The sequence below is a fragment of the Polistes dominula genome, unplaced genomic scaffold (genome assembly GCF_049000335.1).
Source record: "Polistes dominula isolate Pdom_NZ unplaced genomic scaffold, Pdom_raw_medaka contig_82, whole genome shotgun sequence".
NCBI classification, from domain to species: domain Eukaryota; kingdom Metazoa; phylum Arthropoda; class Insecta; order Hymenoptera; family Vespidae; genus Polistes; species Polistes dominula.
Window position 1 is genome coordinate 4,854,074 of NW_028301046.1, and position 22,983 is coordinate 4,877,056.

The window sequence follows — 22,983 nt, forward strand, 5'->3', positions numbered from 1 at the left end:
AGAAAAAGCATAAGAAGACGACATGTGCGAGACGAAGAACCGAGACGAAGAACCGAGACGAAGAACCGAGACTCGATCTCTCCGGAGACTTTATGCTTGAACGATCGATAAAACGGTGCAACGTCCGTAGGACCGGCAACGAGCACTTCCTCTCTCTCTTTCTCTCTTTTTCACGGAGAAGAAATGCTCGAGATTGCTAGGCCCTTCGCGTGAAATCCTCATCCGAGGATTAGGAAAGAAAAGTCTGAGTGTTCGCGAATGTAAGAGAACGGGAACCCCCCAGCCTAATACGTGTTCTAATCACTGTGAGCTTAAATACTTTCTTAACTTTCCTACAATTCTATACCAAATGATTTTTCTTCTCTTGGGAAAGATAAAAAATATTTGTTAGTAAGTAATAAAAAAAAAATTAGTTTTCAATCGATATAATAATTAAAAGTTTGTTGGATTATTATACGAAAATATTATATACAAAATGTTTCCTATTTTATAATATTTTTTTGTAGAAATAATTAGATTGTTTTGTAGTTAACATTTTAAAAAGAGTAATATAGAACTTCAAGCTGAATTATTAAAATAAAGTAGATAAACAAGTATTAAAGTTTGATGGTTAAAATTCATTAAGAGTTTAGCCGAGGATCGATAAAAAGTATTTGTTAAAAGCCAAGAGGATTAACTAAGAGAGAATGATGATTTTAAATAGGTACTTAATGCTGTTAATTACTTCAACGAGCGGAAGAATGCACTCTATATAACGCGTCATTTTTCTTTACTTCATAGATTTATATTCAGCTATTACTGAATACCAGTTTATGCCTTAGTTAGTTAAGTGAATCACATTAGAGGAAAATCGAGGATAGTTTGTCGTGAAAAGAAGGTAAAAGTCATTTCAGTTGAATCCGATTAGTTCATCGAAGCGCGGCACACTCTTCTTTTCGTGCTTTTTCTTAATTCTATGCGTATTTATGTATTACCTGCATGCATAATGCAGAGACAGTTAGAAACGTATATTCAAAAGGATTTACGAGCTCAAAATTAACATACACTTATATCGGTATCGTGTCGTGGTTACTAAAATAGTATACAGGAAACAAATCGATTTTTGTGGTCGTATTTTCATGAATTTTTATAAAAAAAATCATTTACGATATATTTTTTTATTTAAACATATGTACACGAGAATATATATATATATATAAAATAATTTAACATTTAATTAAATAAAAATTCAATATCGATAAATAATTTATAGTCGATGGAAAAATAATGGCCTTTCGTTTATAGAATTTTTTATCAAATTACGTAAAATCTTTGAAAAATTATTACGATCATTGTTTTTGTTCTATGGAAAAAAATTGAGAATGCTTTTTCATGATCGCAACCTCTTTGTCTTCGTATATTCAATCAAATGACCTGATTATACAGATTCACCTTATCCGTGTGTTTTCAGGGTTTTCTCTCATAATTAATTGTTAAAGAGTTTGGAAAGATCCATTGTAGATTTTTCATTATTTAAAAAATCTCTGTCGTTTTAACGATGCCAATTTCTCTTTGCATCTCGTATAATTCGTGTGATTCATGATGGATTTTTATTAAAAAGGTCGAGCGATCGATGATTAATCTTTTTGCATATATAACTCATGTCTAATAACTATTCTAATATAAGTAAAGTGCATTAGAGTATTAAAAAATGTTAATTAATCAAAAGAAATGTCTATTGTTATAAAAAAAAAAACCGAAATATATGATCGCGGAGTACCGTTTTCTTCGAAGTTAAAATTCATACTGGCACGTTGTCCTTTATTGTAGTTAATTTTAAAATAGTCTCTTATCCCCTTATCACCCACTGCCCTTCACCCCACCCATTCTCTCTAAACTTTCCTCTCCTATCCAAAAGAGATAAACTCTAGGTTTTATTAGAAATATTAAGAAGTTATTTTATTATTCCTTTGGTAGGAATATTATTACCGTTGCACACATGCGAAACGTTCGAAAAGTCATATAAACAATATTTAGTAAAAGATTTTTCATAAAGGACTTTGTGTCAGTCTGAAGGTGTATTTCGAAGAGGACTGTACTCTGATCGTATACTTGGTGTTTTGAGGTAACAACACATTCATTTCGATTAATTAACAATTATTTTAATACTTTACTGTAATTTACTTATATTAAAATGGTTATTAGACACGAGTTGTATACAGGGTGTTAAAAAAAATCCGTTCAATATTTATATAGTATGTAGGATACATTATACCGAGTAAAAAAGTTTTAGTATATATATATAACAAGTTTTATACATATAAATCTGTTCGCGTGTTGAGAATATTTTCTAGAGAAATTCTTACCAGAATCTAAATAAAAAATAGAGTTAAAGTCTAAAAGAAGATAAAAGTTGTATAGAAATGAAAGTTTATTTCTTCTTTTTTTATTTTTTTATTTTTTATAACAACCCACATATTCTTTGATTTAATCCAGGAGGGGAAAAGTTTAGGATATTTATTAGACGTTGAAAGGGCAACGGTCGTTTTTGAAGGGAGGGAAAATGAGTCCAATGAAGGTGCAGGTGTAACACAGTTGGTCAGGGTTGGTCGAATAAGGTGTTCTCCCCCTTCGAAAGAAGAATGGATGCGCTTTGAGATAATACGGTGGATAAAGAAGGTAAAAGCAGCAGAAGAAGAAGAAGGGAAGCGCACGTTAAGACAGGTGTTGAGGATAATAATGTTTAACGGAAAGGCGTCCAACTCGGCTGCGTGCAACTCGTTCGTGCGCTGTCTGTTCTACGAATGCACTTTTGCCCCGTTATATGCCATTTCTCGAACGCGCCGTTCTTCGATTGCCGTCTCTCGACCAATGAAACGCGAAGATCTTTTAGAAACACGATAATAAAGTCACGAGTTTAACTGAATGAGATCCGACATACATGCTTTCATGAAACAACACACATTTTTGTCAAGAAAATTAACTAATTGTAAGCGTATACTTTCACTTTCGTCACGTTTTCATTGCAAATCGTTAACTGTGTTTTTTGGTTTGTACAACATTCAATCTACCCCCTACCCTCACCCCACCCTCTTCCATTTAATTCTGATCGTACGAAATATTTTCGGAATAAAAAGAGAAATAAAAACAAAAGAGCGTTCGATGAATGGAACGTTAATTTGTGTGCATCGTTGTGTAAGCATTTTTCATTGTTTAGAAAAACAAACGTATCCACAGAGAGAAAGAGAGAGAGAGAGAAAGAGAGAACAGTTACAAAAGTTAGTTTTTTTTACGTAAAAATAGTAATTCTTAAATTTGTTAATTATACGTTCCGATCGAATAAGCAACAGAAAAGAAAACTTGACCTTTATTTTATTCGATTAACAAGATAAGCAAGGTTTCCATTATTCCCTAAACTCTTTGGATAGATTATACGGTAAAGGCTTCTTTAAAGCCAATTTCAATGAACTTAACGAGAATCCTCTTACTGACCGATATTAAAGCGTATCTCTTTTTCTATCTCGTTCTACTTTATATTATACAATATCATTTTCTAATACTATGGTAGATACTATGCAAAGATATATTCGTTCTCAAGTATAACGGCTTTTATTTCTGCATGATAGAAATTGCTGCAGCTTTTAAGCGGTTACAATTTTGCGGTTCGTACGTTTTCCATCAAAAATATATACACACATAAATTTAATATATATATATTTGAAAATTTCGTCATGCGGTTTGGTATAATCATAATCCTGATTCGGAGACACAATTTTCGTGCAATTTCACGCCAATTTCCTAATTCCTAGCTGCTATATCCTGTTAGGGGGAGGAAAAAAGATAAGATTAGGAAGACGTTCGAATATTTTGTTCGGTTATGTTCACACGAAGGTAGAGAGAGATAGAGATATATCATACACACAGACGAAAAAGAATTTAATAACGAAGAACCGTCAATTTCCGTCGAGTGAGATTGAAAATAATATCGAGTAAACGACGAGTCAGTAACATCCTACGCAAACCTCGCGGGAAATGTTGCTTGGGGTTCGAACGAATTCGAACCTTTTGGCTAGAGGATACCGAATTTCAATTGAGCCCTTTTGAAGTATCCTATATACACAGTAGTAACTTTATTGTCTCCAATTATCGTTGATTCTTTTTCTTTTTTTTTTTATTCTGCATCCAAAGTGGAATGTTCCGCAGAGAGTTGGATGATTACATTCCATCACAAATGAACGTCAACTAGGTGTCATTGTAAAAAGTTATGAGTGTTACGTGCGTACACGTAGTCGAGACATTCCACTCTCTTTCATCGTGCTCGGTCAAGGGGAATGGTTTTAATGTGTGAGTTTTGTCATAGCATGTATACACTCTCTCTCTCTCTCTCTCTCTCTTTCTCTCTTTCTCACTCTCTCTACTTGTCTTCTGCTTTTTTTTCTTCCTCGTGACAGGAGGAACCGGAAGCGATCGTCTGAATATGCAGAAGGACGTATATATAACTTCAACGATACCTTATTGTAAGCGTGCTACACATATAAATGCAAGCACACGCATACGCACTTGTCGTACATATTTAACTTGTCGTTAGAAAATTTCGTTGGTTACGTTAAATGTATTCCACGTTCACATCCATCTAGTAACAAGAATATTCGTATCTTTACTCTTAATTTATAACAATCAATATTTTTTTTGTAATATAATATTTGTATATTTTTTCTATGTAGAAATGTATTTTAAAATTATTCAACGTTTAAATTGATATCTATTTCATTGGATTTTAAAAATAATCGTATCATACTTTAAATATATCTCACGTAGATGCAAATACTCTCGTTAGATCAGTTTTTGATTTCATTTACTTACAATTGTATTTCTCTAATAATAAAACGTTTTTCTTCAAGAAAATTGATGTATATTAAAAAAAAAAATTGAATAATCTTAAGATAAGTTTCTATTTATAAGAATTTCAAAGCTTTGCATTAAACACATACATATATCTATTATTTCAAATTTATAGTGAGAGCTGGTTACGAATACACCTGTGATTCACTATACGTGACGTTCGCGTATTCAAACACGTGTATTATCGTATTCCGTATGCACAATAACGTTTCCCTCTCACAGTTTCTTCGATCGTTCTGTTGAATCGTCGAAATATCGTGTCTCTCTCTCTCTCTCTCTCTCTCTCTCTCTCTCTCTAGAATATCGGTAGGAATATAATCGATGCAATTTTTCCGATGCGAAAATGTCATCGCGTATGGAATTTTCGAAAGGTGACAATGGGCTAGGAAGAATAGGAAGGAGTATACTATGTACGATTCCATCGAATGAAAGGGTTGTAATCTCTCGTCTATAAACGTGAATCTTTGTATTGGAGAAATCGATTGTTTCAAATGTGGTTCTATCGAACAATTCTCGATCGTGAAACTATTTTTTTTTTAATTCCTTTTATTTCTTGTTTGTTGTTTTTTTTTTGTTTTTTTTTTCGTTCTAACTCGTTATTGATATTTAATTGAATCGTCATATTAATTGATTGTCTTTTCGTTGCTAGGATTTCTAGTAGTAGTATATACATATATATGCATAGAGAAAACGATTAAATTTCCAACGGTGCCAGGTGGTGAAGCGTAGAATTCGATCGTGAGGCAGGTGATTCTCTCTCTCTCTCTCTCTCTCTCTCTCTCTCTTTCTCTCTTTCCCTCTTTCTCGCGTGTGTTCTCCTCACGAGTTCGCGTGGTCTTATTAAACCTACCACCACTATCGATTTGTTAGTGGGGTTCACTGACCATACGAGTGCCTACATTCCGACTACTACTAGTTTTTCTTTTTTTACCTGTTTTTTTTTTTTATTATTTCTTTCCTTTTCTTTTACCAAACCTCAATAGTATAAGCAGCAACATCGTTGTTTTCTTTACGACGAAAAAAACATTTCAAGGCTATTCAAAGATCATTGATGAACGTAAGTTGTTCCTTTATTATTATTATTATTTTTCTTCGGTATATAAATATTAGTACTAGTGTTACAATAAAATATCGACGTGAAAAGAATACAAATGTAATGACTAAAAAAAATATTAAATGTTTAAGATAGAGAGAGAGAAAAAGAGAGAAATATAAAATGTAATTTAGTTTATTACATAGGAATTACGATTTATTCGAGGAGACGGATAAAAAAATTCTATGAAAGAAGAATAAAAAAAAAAAGAGTTTAGCATTAAGGGAATTTTTATATTGCATTGGGAATTTTCCAAGGGAATTGAAACGTCAAGAATAAATAGAAAGAATTGAAAAAAATGAAGATAACGAAAAATCATCATCTAATTTGATCGTATGATTGATTCTACGATTATACAAATAGTTTGATATTAATTAGAAATGAAAATTAAATTGGAAAGAGAAATATTTGTTGTTAGAAATTGATCATCAGGCACGTTGTCGTAATGCGAATGCCGTCACGATTACAACACCGTTTCTTTGCATTACACGAGAGAGAGAGAAAGAGAAAGAGAAAGAGAAAGAGAAAGCTATAGTTACTTTCGAATATAATTAATAAAAACAATTTAAAGCATACCTAATATTTATAATTATTATTATATTGTGACAACATTTTATCGCGAACGATTTTATTTTTTTTTCTTTTCATCTCATCTATCGTTCGATTCATTCATTCATTCATACAGAATTGAATGACACAGAACGAGGAAGAAATCATGAACGATAGAACAATGACAAGAAATTGCAAGAAGAAGATGTATGGGCGACACATTCTGTGCATTGTACGAACGATGCAAGCGTAAATGCTTACACGGGATGACTAATCGAGTGAGGAGGAAGTTAAATATATATATTTCTTTTTCATACGATGACTGTTTCATTTATTTGTTCCTCTAATGTAATATAAATGAAATATTTTGTTTGTTTTGTAAAGATTAACAACACTTTTGAATTTTTATATTTAGTTAACACAAATAAATCGTGCTGATTTATAAAAATATATTTTTAAATGTAAAAAAGTAAATGCACCGAGTTTTTGGTTTTAAAATTCGGTACCATAGCAAACCATATTATTTTCTATGTTCGGTCAAAAGTCATTAATTAATATTTATGCTAACCCGTGTTATTGCACGTCAAAGTAATATTTTTAATGGAAAAAGTATGCTTTCTGTTAATACTTTCCCATAGTAATATTGATGCTTTTTACAGTTAATAACGGTTAGTAAATTCAAAATCATTTATGAAATTTAAAGCAATGTAAGTTACATAAGTAATTTGGAGTCAAAAGTATAGTTAGCGAGTGACTTTTGATTAAACATAGGTGATGCATAAAAAGAAAATATTTTTGTGTCGTTTGATTATAAAATTGTTGGACTCACGATTTATTTGGGACGAATGAATAAACGTCAGTCGTGAATGATAATTATTCTTTTTCACTTGAATAATACATACTCTATATATTCGTTTCTTTTGGCCAGACGTTTCTCTGACACGAGTAAAATAATTCGAGTACACGATTCCGTCACCCCAATGAAAGGTATAGAATTCTTTTTTCTTCTTTTTTTGCACAGAAGCCATAGAATGCACCATATGGCAGTGACCCGTGCTATGTGCACGGCTGAGACAAACGTACACACAACCATAGATATTCCTATATAAATATATGTACACGTATGTGTATGATATAGGTATGTATATATATATATATACGCTCGAAATGCGAGACGTTAAGCTTTTGCTCGCGAACGCCGATTATCCAGACGTAATATCGATTATTCGAACGTGTGTATGTACACGCAGCCAGGATAGAGGCATACTTGATGATCGTACGTTTTAAAACTCGTATTTCACCAGTTTTCTTTTTCATCGATTTATTCGACACTCTAATAATAATTTCTAATCAAATGTTTTTTTTTTTTTTTCATTTTAAACGATTATATTATGTATTTATTATCATATCGTTTGGATATATTGATAATCTCATTTTATATCTCAACCCATAATCACATTTTTTTTTTAGCTTAACCGAATAACGCGAAAATTCGATATTGTTTTTAATGATTAATCTGATTTATTTTTATTTTTTTCGTTGATCATTTATTTGATAATTTTATAAACGATTTAAGTTTACGTAAGTATTGTCATCGTTACGGGATATTCTCATGCCCTTGCTAACGAGTGCATGGAATTATTTAATTGAAACTTTTATTTTTCTTTTCTTTTTTTTTTTTTTTTCAAGGATAGTGATTCCAAGAGAAAATAACACACGGGACCTCTTTGACCTCCCCATTTTCATACGGTAACCGTGCTGTGTAATCGACAGATGAATAAACGGAAACGACGCTTATATTCGTCCTCCCTTTTTTTTCTTTTACAACTGATACACGAATGTATACTATAATGATCAAAAGTAATAACCCTTGGTTCTAAATTTTTTCTTTCATTATTTTTCATCCGTTTGCCCTTTTTTTTTTTGATACATTGTGCAATTTATTAAATAAAGATATCAAGTATTAATTTTAAAGTATTTTATGTGAAATTGGGTGCGTACAACTCTCAATCGCGTGTCACAAAGTAATACAAATTTGAAGAACCAATTTATTTAATTAAAACCTTCTGTCCCCCTAAAGTAATAGGAATTTTGATATTCGAGTACCGTGCGCTCATCGTATGAGAACCAAATGTTTTATATACGTTGGTGCAATTTTAAGTGACGTTTGTACCAAATTTTATGTCATTATGATCATTAATAATTATTTTCAAAATTTGTTTCGTGTAAGAAGTGTGTTTTGTACTTCTTGCCGATTTTTACGATATCGAAAAATAAATATTTCAAAATTTGTATTAAATTTTACGTGGAAAGTGAAATAAACGTAATAAAAATTCCTATTACTTACTTTAAAAAATAGTAAAAGATATTATCTATTGTATTTTTGATTAGAAAAATATATATATATATTACATTTTAAGTCAGATGATTTGTTTAAGTATTGAATTGGTTTTAGATAAAAGAAAGGAATATAACATGGTAACCTTTTAACAGTATCAACTTGAAGATAATACGTATACCGTACTAAACTAGAAATAGATACGCTTTTACTTTCTACGAAAAACTCATTTCCGCAGAAAAAGTCTTTATCGTTTGTTTGTATTCCTTTTTAACCGTCAAGAGGGGGGAAAAAGGGTACTGACTTGGTAGTTGTTTGTGTGCCACGTGCGGAATGAATCGGAATTTTGTCAATGTGTGTATGTGTTTAGTATATAAGTTTTTATAACAGATGGCATATATATGCAAACGCTTATCGATGCACCGCCATGAAATGCCTGCGTAAACGGTAGACTCGAAAAGGGGGTGTTGCAGGAGGAATAATAATACCATGAGAACTATCCCACGCATCATGCCCGTTGTAGATGTTAAGAGGCTTATTGGACGTTTTCCAGTTCGAGGCCCATTCGTAAACCAGCCCAGTCTGCTCCGATTTTCTATCCACTCATCTCTCCCGTATATGTTCTTTTCCAATAGAATTAAAGATTTTCCATTTCCGAACGGGTGTATATATAGTTCATGGTTACTACTCGTCGATTTTCTCTTTCTTTTATTTTTTTTTTTTTTAAGGAGGATTTTACGTTTCACATTGAAATTCTCGTTTCTAAACTTGCAACCAAAAAAGAAAAGTCGTTGTAAAAGACGAAAGGGGAAGTAGAAGTTAATAGAGGATGAAAGATAAAGTTTTGAATGGATGTAATCTTTCGTTAAAAAAGAAAAACAAAGTCATTTAAATAACAAAATAAGTTACAAATTTGTTAGACTTTATATTATACGGTTGATAAGTGTATAAAGTATTCATAATGTATTTTAATTCAACGCACGTCGTTATCAAAGAAGTTAGGCGCGCGTATCCGCGTAAATTGGTTTGTAAGAGAGAAAAAGAAAGAGAAAGAGAGGGTGAGTTTTTGGGTCTTGAAAAAAAGAAGCTGACAGAGGGGATTTTTCTCTCCCTTTGTACCGTGTTGCGGGCTTGGCGCCAGGGTTTTAGAGTGTACACGAAGTGCAGTTCTCCACACGAACGAAGTACCTGTCGCTGGTACCCGGCTACTACTACTGCTGCTGCTGTTGCTGCTGTTACTGAGGCCGTTGCCGTTGTCGTTGAAAACTCGAGAAACCGGAGGGAAAGGGTCGTGAAGGAGATCAGAGGAGAGGGTTCTTTCCAACCCCTCATTCGCCCTTTGCTCTCTCGTCCACGAACCGTTTCCAACGGCTTTCCCTTTCTACATTTCTGCAGGAAGTTACCTCGATTCGAAAAGTCCCAAGCTACCACGTTGCTTTAATAAAGTCTCTACCACGATGGTTATAGGGGATTACAAATTCTCTCTTTTTTATTTTTTTTATTTTTCTCTCTCTCTCTCTTTCTTTCTTTCTTTCTTTCTTTCCGACGATTTAAAAAACATTCCTTTTTATTTTTTGCTTAATATTTATCTCAACTTTTTTTTCTTTCTTGGCGCGAAGAGGAAAAAGAAATGAAATAGGTGTTTGGTAATATTATTATCGTTTTATTGTCATAAATATGATGATAATTTTTAATATATGAATATTTTTATTTTGATTAAGAAGAGAATGATATATATATAATCAAATAGATAAACAATAAACAATTTTGATTGTTGGAACAATAAAAAATTAATTTAATTGATTGTTAATTAATCGAAAGAAATTTATATTGTAGTTTAAAAGCACGGAGAGAGAGGAGAGTACAAGTACGGTGCATCATCCTCTTCTAAATCCACCGTTAGACTGCCTCATTGTCCTCTATGAAAGTTGTATGTATTTATTTATAAATTTTCTTTATTTTAAACATACTATGTTAATAGTTTTAAAAAATCTCGTAAGCGTAACGGTGTAAGATATTATGACACACTCACTGCATATATGAATCAACTGATTATATTCCATATGATAATATTTTTCTAATATATTTTCTAATACTTTTCTAATAATCTTTTTATTAGTATCACCTCTATCGCATGTGGAAACCACGCATATTCTTTATATCTTTTAATTTCTATTTCTGTTAATAAATAAATAAATAAATGAAAAAAAATGTTGAAGATATTAAACACGAAACTTAATGAGACTTGTGGATGAGTCGAATAAACAGCCTAGCGGAACAGTAGTTAGTTCTTGCATTGTTCATTGTGAACAAGATTTCTACGAGTCATTTATAATACATCGTTCTAGGATTGTAACCAGTTCACAGAGAAATGTGGTAAAATGATGTGTGAGACGATTAGTGGAAATCTTCTCAAACTCGTTACTCGATTACCACATATATTTTCCAGCTCTTGGATTTTCCTTTTGCCACTCGTCTCGCGTGCCAAGTTTTCACGTTTTCTCTTCTATTATCATTATTATAAACCAACATCGATCATAGCGTTGAAATAAAGATGTCTTTTCTTCCCCCCCCCCCGTTTAAAATTGCTTTTAATCTCGTTAATCGTAATCACATCGAACGATCGTAGAAACCTAGATTCTATCTTTGCTTTCTCCTTTTTACGTTTTCTTCTTTTATTTCTTTTGCTCTTGTACAAATTCGCTGATACAAAGTACAGCATCCAACAGTAGCAGTAGCAACACATCAGCTTTGGAGAAGACGATCAAAGAACCGAGATAAATTATTTGTCAAAGTTTCTGATCAAAGTACTTTTGATGATGGACGTGAACTTTTTTTCTATTTTTTTTTTTTTTGGTTCTTTTTTCTAACGACGATTTTGTACTTTTCAAACAGGATCAAAAGATACAAAATGTAAGAACGTTGTTCGTTCGTTCGTTGACGTTGCCCTCAAGGAATATAATAGGAGGTGATGACGAAAAGAAAGTTGAAAAGGGTGAGAGGAATTGCCGAAGGCAACTGCCACGAAGTCGCCTAGTTTTTTGACGAAAAATTATTTTTTTATTCTTCTCTCGTTTTCTTCTAACAATCTGAAACACCGACGAGCAAACGAGTATATAATTAATTTGTATTCTATCCAAAAATTTCCTAAATTATCTAATAGCATTTATTAGATGTTCAAACATTGATTATAAAGTGTTTATATAAATGTTAAGTGTAGTAATGAATTTCGTGTCTTGATATTAATATACACTGCATGAAAATTGTCATATTTTTGTTGTCAACGAATTTGGCATTTGCCCGAAAGGATCGATCAAAATTATCAGAAATTATTCATACTATTTCGAAAAATTAAAATTAAATTAACAGATGTATTGTTACTTTATAGATATTAAATTTGTTAAAAAGGTAACACGAATGAATAACTACACCTAATACAAATATATACTAAACATTTGCAAATAAATACTATGTTATAATCGTTTACAATTATTGGAACGAAATATAATTTATTTATTTAAGGTTCCCAAAACAGTAAAGAATACTTTGCCACATAAAGCTTAATTTCAATAGAAATGCAAATTAAATTTCTATTCCGAAGAATAGCAGATTTATATATATTGTTACTTTATTAATAAATATTAAATTTATTAAAAACGTAATACAAATTAATAACTACACCTAATACAAATATATTTATCCAACATTTGCAAATAAATAAACACTATGTTATAATCGTTCACATTTATCTTAACGAAATATAATTTATCTATTTAAGGTTCCCAAAACAGTAAAGAATACTTTGTCACATAAAGCTTAATTCCAATAGAAATGCAAATTAAATCGAATAACAACGGAATCGACGCGTTCGATAATCGGATCAGATAGCTGAACGAATGGACCTCCGGGTGGAATGAGAACGTGGCATGATTTTGCATTATACAGAAGAGTGAGTCGCGATGTTCGTAACGTTGGCAAGTTGCTAGAACGGGGACGAACAAAGTCGAATTAATAGAATGTTATAGAAAAAAAAAGAAAAAAAAAGAAAGAAAAAAAACACCACACGAAGTGTATTAGATAAACGGGAGAGAGAAAGAGAGTGGGAAGAGTGTGGGGTTAGGGGGTGGGGGTAGGGGAAATGCATAAGCCTGAGTTTTAATGAGGATGTACGCGTATTATGATGGCGTAGGTCGTTCATTGCATTTCTAATCTCGTCTCGTGAGGAGGGTATGTTAGCGGTGTTAATGGTAACGATAGTGTCGATAAACTATACTAAACATCCGACACGATCGACGACCGTGTATTCAGTAGGCCAAGGATCCTCCTGATTATGCGAGCGATATCGCATATCGTTAACTAGTTCGAAGGCGATCCTCTTCTTTGATCGTTTTATTATCTATTGGAACGTTCGTAGGTGAATAATGCGTATTATTACGTTTATCAACTAATATCGACCTATTTTTGTTGAATTTTTTGAACGTTAATCTTCGTAATACTTATTTACAATGAATCATAAGTCTTCACACTGTAAATTTGTAATAATTGTATATTGTTTTTGTTTTGTAAATTGACAAATTTTGAAATATTGGGTTGTCCGGAACGTTCGTGCCGATTTTCGGTAGATGGCATAAAGTTCTTTTGGTAAAAATAATCTGAGAAGTTTTGCAAGAACGAAATTTTGAAGTTACCCTTAAAGATGGAGAAAGATTGTGAAACAGAATAGCGCTTAAATATAATTTAATAAATATACAGCAAAAAAAAGACTTAAATGCTTTGTATTTCAATCTTTCGTCAAAATCGGCACGAACTTTCCGTACAATCCAATACTTATAATACACATACATAGTAATTTATTTTAGGATTATTTCATTTTTGATGAATTTTATTGTTACAGAAAAAATTTTACTTTAATGAGAAAAATCAATAATTGGTTTTACAAAGAATACTTTATTATAATATAAATAAAATATAATAAAAACATAATGATTATTTTTGTAAGTAAAATACTCGGTTGGTATTCCTTTTGCATCTTATAATTTGTGTGTGTGTGTGTGTGTGACGAGACTGTATATTATATCGACTATAAGGGAAGAAAAGTAACACAACCATTTTGTATATTACATAGGGTATATCCACGCAATTAAATTACTCTAATTAATTGCGTTGTTAACAGAGCGATTTCATTTTTTTTTTCTTTCAGATGACTCAGTTCGAAGAAGCTTTGAAAAAGTAATTACTTTTGTCATATCTTATTTATTAGAGTTAGTATAATATCATTCGTTAAATTAGCTTAAATGTTTCTTTTTTTCCCTAGGAAAAGAAATTTTTACGCGATAATCGTCGTTTTTCATCTTTATCCGAGTTTTGTACACAATTTTTTTTTCTTTTAAATAAAAATAAATTATTTCAGGGACAAATATGAACTTTAAAATAATCACGATAGTTTCCGTAATTTTTTATTTTTTATTTTTTTTTTGTATTCGCACAGGACACATTTACGCGTAAAACTTGGCATATTTAAACGAGAAGATTTATCTCGACTAAACTTTAATGTCGTTAAGATTTCGAAACGGGTGGGTGGTTGGTAGTAGTGATGGTGACATTTCCCAAACTTATAATACTTTTAAATATATGCTAATTTATAAGGAGATAAAATATTGTAAGACAAGTGTTCTCTTCTTTTCGGTGGGTTGAATATGGGTGGTGGTTGGTGTTAGAGAGTGGGTGACTCATTAATGCGAGAACCGTGATTAATAATTAAATGCGCAAGCTATGTGTGGGTGGAGTCATTCTAGCATGGACTTCATTGAACAAATATTTGGACAATGCATATATATATATATATATGTATATATATAGTCCTTTTAAACGTGAAACTCTCCCATCTAATGAAACTTTCGTCCCTAACCCCCCTTCCGTTTACGTACAATTCAAATTGTATTCCGTTACGGTACGTTTACGTTCTTTCACAATCGTCGTTCAACATACGTTAAGTGGACAACGGTGCGGTCAGATGAGTCGGTTTACTTCGAAGTCAATTTTCCTCGAAAGTAATTTTTTTGTTTTAGTAGATAATCATTTTTGCATGAAAATTACACACAATTTTTTTCTTTGTTTCGTTTTTTTTTAATTTAAATATTTTTTCATATTTCTAACCGATAGTTTTTCATATTTTTACTCATATATTCGATTTTAATCAACGAAGACAAGGTATTACATTAAGTAATTCATTTTTTTTTTAATAATGTACTTTACATTCGTAATAATATATTAATCGTATATTCATATATCCCATAGAACGATTTCTCATCATTGGAAAACAATGGAATTTGATTTAAAAGTAATTAAAACGAATCGATGCACGTTTAAAATGAGAAGATACCACATATGGGGTTCGTCCATATTGATGACAACACGCTAACCGAGATGTTAAGTAGGCTTTATGTAACGACATGTTTATTTTATTTGTGTATAATTCATTTCGTTTCTCATATCGTATGGGTGTATTATTTTTTATGCTAATTCAAATAAAATTTCGTTTTATTGTCGGATATAACATCATCGCGTCGAAAGAAAAAAATAAATAATACTCTAAATGTGTGAATCTTAAATCTTAAATAGAGAGATAGAGAGGGAGGGGGGGGAGAAAGTTTCGCCATAGAAAATGAAGATATGACGAAACTAACGAGCCATTCGAGTGGAATAAGATTTTTCTCGTTTTTTTTTTTTTTTTTCATTTTTTGTGACGTTCCTTTTATATATATATTTTATAGGTCGCGAGCAGTTAGTGTCAGACAGAAAGAAATAACTTTTATTCTTATCGTATGATACGATGTCAAATGTTATCGACATTTCGGTAAACTATCAGAGAATACTCTTATATTGGAGAAACTTACGATCTTCTTCCTAAAAATCATATTTCATTTTGTGTAAAGCATTCTATTTCTGTTTGGTAATCTTGTATCTTAAAATGAGAAACTTATCGATCACATGGTTCCCTTATTTTGATTTGCTACCCTTCAATATGGGTTGGGTAACCAAATTGTCGATGCATTATCTTGATGATCGAAATTGAAAGATCGGAAAAATTAATTACTTAAAAAGTACATTGACCTCGTTTTAACGTTTTCTTCTTTTTACCATACATTTTTTTTATACCACCTACATCTAGGGAGAATTTAGGTATTCCAGAATTTGTAAAAAGGACGCTTGAAAGGACGCTTGAAAAAGTACCTCGTTCTATTTCTTTTTTTTTTTTTTTCTATAGAAGGCTAAATAGAGAACTGTGGGCACAAACTGCCTTGAGCTTTCGATAAGCTCCAAAGCAATATTTACTCGCCAGGTTTCGTTTCAAGAAGAAGAAGAAGATGAAGATGAAGAAGAAGAAGATGAAGAAGAAGAAGAAGAAGAAGAAGAAGAGAAAACCTTTACGCACTGCCCTATATAACGTAGATATTTTTATCGGTGACTCGTTTACATGCACGCGTCGTCAGAAACACATTTGACTGTTGGACCAACGCGTTGTTTTTATAAAAAAAAAAAAAGTACGAAAGAAAAGAAAAGGGAGAGACAGAGAGAGAGAGAGAGAGAGAGAGAGAGAGAATGCGAAGCAGATAAATTAAGTTTCTAAATAAAAAATTGAAATAAACATCTGTGCTAAATTAAATGTAATAATTGAAATGACAAGAAACGTATTTTTACATGAAAAACTTATAACAGTAGGTTTCTGTGATATTATGACGTTTTCAAATTTTCGCGTGTATTAATTTTAAACGAAGACATTAGTTGACTTTCTGAAATTTTTGCAAAAATAGTCTGTATATTACTCGTTCTTTCATTCATATTAAACCAAGGAAGCCATGTGACTCACATTTTCTCTCAGTGACTCACATTTGAGTTTAAAGTGTATTCCCGTTAAAAACAACAGAGATTCGTAGGTGCGTAAGATGTAATTTACAAGAAAGAAAGAAAGAAAGAAAGAGATGGAAAAAATAACACATTCATTAAGAACGGTAAACGTATCTTAATTATAATAAATAAAACATTTCGTTGAGTGAAAATCTGTTCAAACTCGAACGGGGTTCTTCGATCACGTCGAGTTCGAAAAGATCTATCAATGGTAACATTGAAGATTATTTCAAAAAGCAGACTAGGTAAGTTAGTTTACGCAGGCAACCGGTAGTTCGATCATCAACGATGACGATCTCCAGACGTTGGTAGAATTTTTGTTGCTTGTCATGAAAAGAGTCTTTGGCATGATCTGGAATCAGTGTAAATCGTTGGCTCAGTCAGAAGACGCGTGCAGAATCTTTTTTATCTCATGCAAAAACACGTACGTATGCACACACATAAACAAACACATAAATGCACTGGATAGACATTCATCTAGAATGCGTCATTAATCTTTTCCAGATCGATACGATCGTGATGTGTAGTAGTAGCAGTAGTAGACTATAAATTGTATGGTAGGAATGACAGATTTACGTGTAAACCTTGTATAGTACAATATTGTTTCGAGAAAGGAAGAAAAAGGAAAGGATAAAGTTCGCGCGTTTCTCTAGAAACGTGTAAATATCGATGAGAAAGTTTTTTGACGATGTTTTGGAATCACCATGGGTTAGGAGGAGAGATGTCTTTATTATTATCAACAGTGGCACGTAGATCGTTTATCGCAAAGGACGAAGAACGATTAGTAAACCGATACGCTTTCCGTTTGTTCGACATAAGCATGTTTTCTGTTCAGGCATTCCGAGTTCACGCGAGACTGTCTGTACAAATGTGTAGACCAAATATATGTGTATATATATTTTTTTTACAAGTATATTTGTATGTATATATGACGTATGTGTGTATACATATACAAAAGTATGCCTACGTAGACAGTATGTAGACGAGTTTCGAAGGAGACGCCGGTTCAGCAAGTTTCTTCTCAGGGATAGAAAGAGTTAAACGCGTGTTGTGTGTGTGTACGTGTGTGTTTGTATGCGTGAACACATGTGTGAGAGAAGGATGAAGGATAGGGAATGAAGAAAGAGAGAAATGAGAAAGAGATATAAAAGAACAGGAGAACCCCCATACTGAAACGATCCGCAAGGTCGACAGTGGAATCGTTTCTCTTCTCATCGCTCTATCTTCTTCTTTCTCATTTCTTTTTCTTATTCTTATTTCTCTCCTTCATTTCTTCTTTCTTTTATTTTCTTCTTCTTCTTCTTCTTCTTCTTCTTCAATTTCAACTTCGTACGTCTTTTCCGGTTGCATATAAACGCCGAAAGTTTTTCATCTTTTTTTTTATCCAGGTAAATGAAATTAATATTAGAAAAGGTATTATAATTTTGTTTCGTTAATAATATTAATAAAATATATTTTTTTCTCTCTCTTCAATTATTTTCATTCTATAATAATTTTTCGAAAGACAAACAACACGATGAAAGATACCACTCGGATGTTCTCGACGTCGTTGAATCTTAATGAAGTTGATATAAAAAAAGAAGAAAAAAAAATTAGAAAACTTTATAATAACGTTCGAGGGAAGAGACGTAAAAGTTTTAGCTTTTAGTTGATACAGAAAGAAAATGATATAAACGGAGAAAAAATATAACACGCGGGGAGTCGTAAAGTAATGAAAATTTTTGATTGATCGAGAAAATATTTAGTTTGAACATTAAAAAGTAATATACTAAGTTTACTCCTGTTAATAATTATTCTTATTTGAAGGTAGATACTTATTAAAAAAAAAAAAAAAAAAAAAAAATAAGAACGTAGAAAAAAAATGATCTTAAAGTTCTGTCCAAATATGAATGCAATTTACTCGATTGCGTTTGCCATACTAAATTCATATATTTTTTCGTTCGTTGTTGGATTGTGACGTTTTTTCTCATAGCGAATTTTTACGACAAATCGTATCGCGTGTAAGTTTAGTTTACCGATAAGGATTAATTGCATGGCATGTTTGTACATCGAGTGTGTAGTTTAGTTTATTCATCGGCAAGTCATTTCGAATAAAAATCGGTGAAATCGTAGGCTAGACATACACACACCGACTGATGTGAGATCAATAAAGTCGTAGTTACATGACTGTGACTGCTAGTACATATGTACTGCATCCAGTAAAAAGAAATATATATATACTTTCCTTATGCATTTCATGTTTTTTCACGTTTAATTTAATTCGAGGATTAATCTATCTAAATTCTATTTAAATATTTATTTAATTAATATTATTTTTGATTATACAAAACATTGACGTTACTCATTGAGTTATGATAACATTTAAAAGGATCGATTAGATTAACTCGAAATTATTCTAATTACTAATAAATATTAGAGAAAATTTTGTTTCACGAGCTTTTCTATTTATTTTATGTGTATTACGATTATAATATTATATTATACGAAATTAATATACTTAATAGCTATTTAAATACCGTATGGGGTAATTACTTGCTTTCCTATGATAAATAATATAAAAACAATTTTAAAGTCATTTCATGTCATTTGTCGTGTTCATAACGAAGTATAATACTCATCATATATAGTTAATTAATGTTAATATCAAATTAATTTATTATGCAAAATTTCAATTGTCTAATAACGAGAAAGTTGATAAAAGAAAAAGTTATTAGAAAAAGAAATTGAAGAATTAATACGTCCTAGGGAATGGATGATATTCAATTTATCGAACTTGTGCCTTCATCACGATTTGTAAAGTTCGATATTGAAAAGAGTCTTCGATCTTTTCAATTTTTTGTTCTTCTTTTTTATACGATAGCAGACAATGTTTCAGGGTCGCGAATAGGAGTCTAGTGGGAAAGGTCGAAGATTAAAAAGCGTTCGTGTCCCCCCGTCGGGAGCTTTGTTCGAAAAAAGTCATTTCGGCTAGGACTTATTATAGGTCTCTATCCTATCCCTTCGTCTGCATTTTTGTCGAGACAGTATCTATCCACGAGGTACGTAGTTACTCTCTCGAACAATATGATCCATCGTGGATTAGTGTCTATCAACGAGAATGCATTCGTACAATTGGAATTGTTTGAATCGATCGTCGACGAATTTTCGAATGACTGAAGTTGCCGGAGACTTAAATGCACGGAAATACGGATTCTTTTCAAAATTTGGATAATTTTATCAGAATATTTTTCAATTCATTTCATTCGAATATATTTGATTTAATATTTATAATAAATAATTGAAATATAATAAATTCTTGAAAGTATATTTTTATATTATTTATATTTAAATATATTGAGTTGTTCGGAAAGTAATTTCATTTTTCTTGTGTGAAAATGAAGACAATTTTCGTTTCAAAGTTAAACCTAAGCCTTTCAAGTGGGTATAAATAGTTTAATTGGATAAATTTAACCTCTCACCGATCTCACGTTTTGTTATTTGCCGGTTTGCATCAACTAATGCCTTTATTATGTCAGGAAAAAATGAAATTACTTTCCGAACAATCCAATATAACTCGTGTAGATTTTATTGTTGTTGTATGTGTATAACAGGAATATTATTTGTAATAAATTGAAATTATAAGATTATAACTTTTTGATTTTATTATTTTTACACATGCACAACCTTCGAAAAGTCATATAAACAATATTTAAAAAATAAAAGAATTTCCATAGAGGACAGTATGCCAGTCTGAAGGTAAAATTCGAGGAGGACAGTGCACGGAAAATATATTCCGTTCTTTTAAATAACAATAGATATTTTTTTTTGTCAAATAATTAACAATTATTTTATTATTTTAATTCACACAACTTACATTACAGGAAAATTTTACCCTCGCAGTCATCACTGTGCAGAAGCGATAAAATAATCACATTGGAATAAAAAAAATACTAAAATCTGGACGTTATAATCTTAAATTCTATTAATTAAATAGATTATTACCGTTGCACACATGCGCAATATTCGGAAAGTCATATAAACAATATTAAATATAAGATTTTTCATAGAGGACTTTGTGCCAGTCTGAAGGTGAATTTCGAAGAAGACGGTACTCCGATTATATACTTGGTGTTTTTAAATAACAATACACATTCTTTTCGATTAATTAACAATTATTTTAATACTCTAATATACTCTACTTATATTAGAATAGTTTTTATACATAAGTTATGTATATATATATTTATATTTATTATATTTTATATCTTATTTATTTATTTAAAGACACATTAACGAGATATTAAATATTAAAAGACGCATCATACGTGTGTGTCTCTTTTGATACGATAAGGGATTTCTTACTTGACCTTATTCTCTCGTTTGAAATTGGTATGATCCAAAATTTATGATACGCGTCATCATTCCTCCAGTCGATAAAAATTACCTCGTCGTTAAATAAAGCGTTAGAGTTATATCTACCTCGAAGAAACAAGATTAGATCGTACGTTTTACTTTCTAGATCCTTTTTGCTTAATCCACGATCAATCAGAAACATCTGGAATGATTTTGTCGATCATATAATTCAATGTGGGAGCAGCTTACACGTGATATAGTTAATGATACAACAGATCTACTCGATTAGAATCTCTGCGTATAATATGTTGAAGAAGTATTGAGGATAAACATAATGCGAACCGTTACTGAGAATGTACATTGCACGTAATACGATAATGTCTCGTAACGAGTTGATATTTGATGAGTTTTAATGATTACGTAAACGATATATAATGTAATTCGTTTGCGAATTAAAAAAATAATACTCAAGTGAATGAAAGTGTATTAGCATTTGGTAATAAATTTTCATGAATTTTATTCAACTTTCAAATTAGTAATTATCAAATCATTACAAATTCTTTCCTATTACCAAATAAATATAAATAAATAGTTTAATTAATTTTTGTAAAAAAAAAAAAATAAACCATTGTATCTTCGTACTTTCTCTTTTAAGAGTTCGGAGTCATTTATCAGTAAACACCTTTTCACACTTATCGAATATTATGAAAGAACTCGCGTTATTTTACTCCTTTTTTTGGAGTCAGAAGCACAACGAGGCTCAGGATTATTTGATTTTAAATGAACTAACAAAAACGTTGCTAGGTCGTTGACAAATTTTTGTAAAAAATTTATATTCATATATTGTCGTAATCGAACGTGTTTACATGACTCTCTGCTGGCTTGCATAAAGGATGCTTACTTCCTCGAATGACAAATGTAAGTTTGACGGTGTGAAATAATTGAGACGGCTGTTTTAGTTCATCCTTTCTCTTCGCATCGAGAGTCTCTAGATCGGTAGAATTATCTCTTCTTTCATGGTTGGTCGGGTTGTATGTACCAACGGGTACCAGAGTACGCGTACGACCTCGACTTGCCGCTTCCAAGGTAGTTAGGTATGTGGCTCGCGTGACGTTACTTATCCAAGGTCGGATGATGAACCGAGAAGTCGATGTGTGCTTCTTCTTTTCCAGTATTTTCAACCTACAAGAGAGAATTTAGAATCATTCCAAATTCCTTTATATTCTTATTCTATTTGTGTATATAGAAAACGAGTTTGAATGTTCAATGGGAATAATATTCGTTGTTGCGATAGGTCGAGTATAAATGTTCGAGAATAAGAAACGAGAAGAACAGTTGAAGCTTTTGTTTTGCACGCACTATGAATCCTTTTAATATTTTTCTTCTTCAAAGCTAAAACAATTTTGATATATTTCGATTGCTGTAAATAAACATCGAAAGTTAACGTTTTAATTAATTCTTTGTTTATTTAAAATCAGTTTATATTCATCGTGGGAATGTTTTGTTTTACGATTACTATACTTCGAGAAAAGTTTGTATTTAAATTCATTATTATTAAAATGGAAGAATAATAAGAAAGAAAAAAAACACATATGTCTTAATGACAAGTATTCTCGTCAATCACAGTTAACCGTTTATCATTTTTATTTATTCTGATCATCTTGAATCGTGGCCGAGTATTTCTCAGCTTATTTCTTCATAAATTTCTTTCAATATGGTATGTGTAATACAATGATATACGGTTCTCAATGTAAGAGAGAATATGAGTGTAATAATATCGCGATGTTCTCCCGGTTTACTTGATAACCTTCCTCGTATGCAGTTACAGGTGCGATTGATTTACGAATGCGCTTGGTTTCCTCGATGCATTTTCAATTCATTT

The 22,983-nt window shown here is 31.4% G+C and overlaps 1 protein-coding gene and 1 long non-coding RNA gene across 3 annotated transcripts in view; one reads left to right on the forward strand and one right to left on the reverse strand.

Moving 5' to 3' along the window:
- LOC107074577 (rap guanine nucleotide exchange factor 2) overlaps window positions 1–22,983 on the forward strand; it is a 146,352-nt gene that overhangs the window by 6,884 nt on the left and 116,485 nt on the right. Inside the window, exon 2 of one of the 2 annotated variants that reach the window (XM_015336121.2) lies at window positions 10,698–10,791. The exons of the other annotated variant lie outside the window; for it this stretch is intronic. The gene's annotated coding sequence lies outside the window, so the exon portion shown is untranslated. The remainder of the gene's footprint in view (window positions 1–10,697; window positions 10,792–22,983) is intronic. 2 annotated transcript variants of the gene reach the window in all.
- On the reverse strand, window positions 3,677–4,199 carry LOC149031648 (uncharacterized). The gene is made up of 2 exons (XR_016177484.1): window positions 3,902–4,199; window positions 3,677–3,798 (listed from the first exon to the last, which is right to left on the reverse strand). It is a non-coding gene; the product is annotated as an uncharacterized LOC149031648 (long non-coding RNA).